General features: G+C 38.8%; 1 long non-coding RNA gene across 1 annotated transcript; it reads right to left on the minus strand.

Moving 5' to 3' along the window:
• Positions 1 to 1,403: 1,403 nt before the first annotated feature.
• LOC116083640 lies at positions 1,404 to 3,405 on the minus strand. The gene is made up of 2 exons (XR_004115824.1): positions 3,333 to 3,405; positions 1,404 to 1,553 (listed from the first exon to the last, which is right to left on the minus strand). It is a non-coding gene; the product is annotated as an uncharacterized LOC116083640 (long non-coding RNA).
• Positions 3,406 to 4,484: the final 1,079 nt, after the last annotated feature.

Raw genomic sequence — 4,484 nt, forward strand, 5'->3', positions numbered from 1 at the left:
GGCGTGTCCAAATAGTTGGGTGGCTTAAATCTGGATGCAGAATGGCACAAGCTTATACAGAAGTGCTTGCCTCCTCTGTACTGGTAATTACACACCATCTGCTTTTCTTCGTTGTAATTTTGTTTTTTTTTGTGAGTCATTATCATTGTACAAATCAAATAAATACACCAATATTAATATCATTCTGGAAAATTCTATGATGAAGTGTGGAATTTCTTTGCTAAGAAATCTTAGAAAAAGAACATAATATAGAAAGTACAAACAATTTATTACAATAAAATAAAAGATGAAGCTCTGTATGCACTGTAATAGAATAATTATTGGTTGCCGCAGGTTTAGTGATCACAAGCACATTTTAAATGCCTTTTTTTGTGCAAATGTTTTTGAAAGTATATTCTTTGTTTCCTCTTGCTTGTTTTATTTTCAGGAATGTTATGCTAGGTGCAAACAGAATACAATTGCTTTACTCTTAGTACACATAAGGCAAGAAGTCCATATTCATCTGTTGATCAATTCTTTAATAAATTCTGGTTACTAACAGCTGTTGATTATAGTATATTTTATTACATGATGGTTTCCATTTTTCCTCAATTTATTACACATAATATTTCTTAATTTCCACTTTCCTTTGTCATATTTTAATATTTTAATAGTAGTTGATTATCAGTGTGCAGTTTAATATAACTGTAGCTCTAGACTCACTAACAGTGAAATATTATTATGCTTCCACATCTCAGACATTACCATAGATTAAAAAATTCTTTAAAGTGTTCCCTGCCCTTTATATCTCCATACTTTCAGTTTTGTTATGTACATGTGTATTAATTGGTGTTTATTTTAATAGTTGATCGTGTATGAAATGCATGATTACATTATATGCAGGTTTCAGAGGAGCAGCCCATTACCTTTGTTTCTTTTGGGTCATCTTCATATCCATTTTTCACATTCTTTCATATGCTTATTCTATCCTCTTAGTTGACTGTTATATTTTTCACAGTGAATGACAATCTTGCTGCAGTCCTTTTATGAACCAAAGCTCTATATAGGGCTTATTTCTCCCAGAATCTGTTCTTTCTAAAAAGAATAAAATGGCATTTCTTCATGTGTGAATGATGTTTTCACAGGGTATTGAATTCCAGGTCATCACTTCAAACATACAGTCCAGTGTTTGTTGGTTTCTGTTGTTGGCTTTTGGGAAATCATTCTTTGAAGGCAATATGCCTTTTCCATGTGGCTTCCTTCTTTTCTGGCTGCCTTTATAATATCCTTTGTCTTTGTTTTTGGCAGCTTTAGTGTTACATATTTCTTTCCTTTTTCTCCCTTTTAGTCTTTTCTCAGTTGTGTTCTTGTGGCATGCCTAATTGTTTTTGCATGAAATTATGTATGAACCAGAGAGGGGGAAATTGGAAACTATTTGTTGTTTTTATTGTTGTTTTTAGTTCCAAAAGCATTTGCTTCAAGAATCAATTAAGCAGTGGAAAGGCAATCTTTATAGAAGCAAGTCAGATTTGATTTGAAGCTGGCTTCAATTGCAGAGTGAGTTGGCTAGTTTCCTGTGGATGGTAAAAAAAGGCAAATCCCTCTATGTTCTCAAGAAAAAATTGAATGTGTGATTCAAGACCTCCTCACAGATAGTCTCTGATTTCAGTTTGTGCCCTCTTCCCTTCCCCTTACACTTGACCAAAGTTTTTCCACCTTCCAAGCCCAGGTGCCCAGGAGTCAGCCTCACAGATGGAAGCCACTCAGTTGTCTAGTGGAATGGGATGTAGTAAGGTATGCTGTGGGATTACTCCATTAACTACAAATTGAGACATATTTTACAGTAGGGTCTTTTGTTGCCTGGTCTATTTTACTACTGAAACTCATTCCAACTTTCCTTCTACATAACATCAAATTCAAAACTTACTGTGTATTTCCAATACTGAAATTTACAGCTCTTATAATAGACAAACTACATTTCTTATAATAGATATTTAAAATTTGGCTATATAAAATATATATTTGATAAGCATCTGTAGATATAAAATCCCTTATTAGTGAAAGAATTTTAGGAAAAATGAATTTAAATTCTGATGAGGAAATTGCTCTTTAACATTTTATGTGTTCTATAAACACATTGGTTGTCATTAAATTATTTATTAATATAGGACTATCTTAATATAGGGGCACCATAATTATGGACATAATTATTACCTTATACAAATATAATATTACACTTTACAAATGATATTGTTGATATCAGGACCCCCAAAACCCGTGTCATTACATAAGGGGGACCTGCAGACCTGTTGCCAAGGGAACAGCCACCATATTCCCTAAAACCACTTGGCTACCCTCCAGCCTTTACCCGTATATGTCATCACTCATATATAAAGAAAGGCCCCCATGATTTCTCTCTGTCTTCCCCCCTTCTCTTTCTGCCACCACCTTGCCCTCCCTCCCAATAAACCTCTTACACGTGGAACTGCTTTGGTCTGGTATGTCATGTTTCTCGTCCCTTATATGAAGCAGCATGAACCTCTTCTGAAACCTATTACCCAAGCCCTTCCAAAGGCTCCAACAGGCTCTCCTTAGGGCCCCAACTTTACATCTCCCTGACCTGACTCCTACTTTTTCCTCTACCTCACTGAAAAAGAGAGATTTACCCTTAGAGTCTTAAATCTTCAACTGCGACCCTCTTTTGCACCTGTAGCATACTTGTCGAAAAAAATCTAGATCTATTCATCCAGGAATGAGCACCTTGAATCGCTACCTAGCAGTCACTGAACTTCTTCAATCAAGAGTCAAAAAAAACTAAACTTTGAGTCACCTATAACTGTCTTCTCTTCTCATAACTTGTCACAGCCCCTAACTTACAAAAACTTACAGACTCTACCTGCCTCCAGGGTTATTTCTAGTCAGGTAGCTCTAATTGAAGACTCCACACAACCTTCCAATCATGCCTGCTGCTTAATATTTCCTATCTTCATCCTTGACCAAATACTGACCACTCCCTATCTCATTCCTGAAACTTTAGAGGAACTCTTACCTCATCCTTCACGTATACAGAAGGGCAAATTGCCTCAGGCCATCTATACCTGGTATACAGATGGCAGCTCCTTTTTACATGAAGGGGCCAGAAGAGCTGCCTATGGCATAGTGTCAGACACGGAGGTGGTAGAGGCACAGGGCCTTCCTACTCATACCACCAGTCAACAGGCTGAACTAATAGCCCTTACCCATGCCTTTCAACTGACACAGGGAAAATCCCTCAACTTCTATACATATTCCAAATATGCTTTCTATATCCTCCTGTCCCATCCTGCTATCCGGAAGGAGTACAATTTACTTACCACAACTAACCAATAACTAATCAAACCAAATTATGGCCGTGTTAAAGCCTCCCACCTCCCCACAGCTATTGGGATTGTCCACTGTAGATCCTACCAGACAGATGATTCTATTGTCTCCAAGGGAAACAACTGAGCTGACAAGGTAGCTAGAGCTGCAGCCCTTAGGGGCCTAGACTTGTCTCATGCTCCCCAGGACATTCTTACACTAAAACCTATATCTCCACCTTCACCCCTGACACCCGACAAACTGTCCTATCTTCATCAACTCTTTCATCCTAATAGCCAAGCATTGTCTTCTTTTGTCAAGACCCACCTAAAGCCTATTCCTGAGGATATAAGTCTCTTAAAATCTATCACTGCTTCTTGCAAAATCTGTCAGACGTCAGACTCCAACTCGAGGTAACATAGCACTCCTTTTCCTACCCATCAGGCTAGAGGTTCATTTCCTGGAACTGACTGGAAACTTGACTTTACCCACATGCCCATTGTCAGATGTGCCATGTACCTTCAGGTCTTGGTGGACACCTTCTCGGGTTGGGTAGAGGCATTTCCCACAACTAACAAAAGGGCCCAGACACTCTCTGATCTCCAAGAGATCATTTTCTGGTTTGTTGTCCCAGCCTTTCTCCAATATGACAATGGTCCCAGATTTACTTCCCAAGTTTCTCAAATTCTAAGGCCCTAGACATCCCCTGGTATTTTCATATTTCCTACCACCCTCAATCTTCATGTAAGGTAGAAAGAACTAGCCACTCTTTAAAACCACTTTTTTAAGATGTCTGAGGAACTTCACCTTGGTTGGGTAATACTCCTACCTTCCTACCTTTGGCTCTTTTCAGGTTACAAGCTCTCCCCAAGAGACCTCTCCTTATCTTGCCTTTTGAACTCATATAAGGATGTCTAGTCCTAACTCCTGGTTTTTTACCTAAATGCTCTCCCCTCCTAGACCATCTACTCACCCCATTACTTTGCTACCTCTGTTCTCTTCTATGGAACTTTGCTGCCCACCATCTACCATGGCCACACACTGTCTCCTATCCACTGTCTGTCAACACTGGAGACCAAGTCGTTCTATCCCTTCCAGATCATCAGCCCTCACCCTTCTCCCCCAAATGACAGGGCCCTTTTAAGGTAATTCTCATGACCCCTATG

The sequence above is a fragment of the Mastomys coucha genome, unplaced genomic scaffold (assembly GCF_008632895.1).
Source record: "Mastomys coucha isolate ucsf_1 unplaced genomic scaffold, UCSF_Mcou_1 pScaffold8, whole genome shotgun sequence".
Lineage (NCBI taxonomy): Eukaryota > Metazoa > Chordata > Mammalia > Rodentia > Muridae > Mastomys > Mastomys coucha.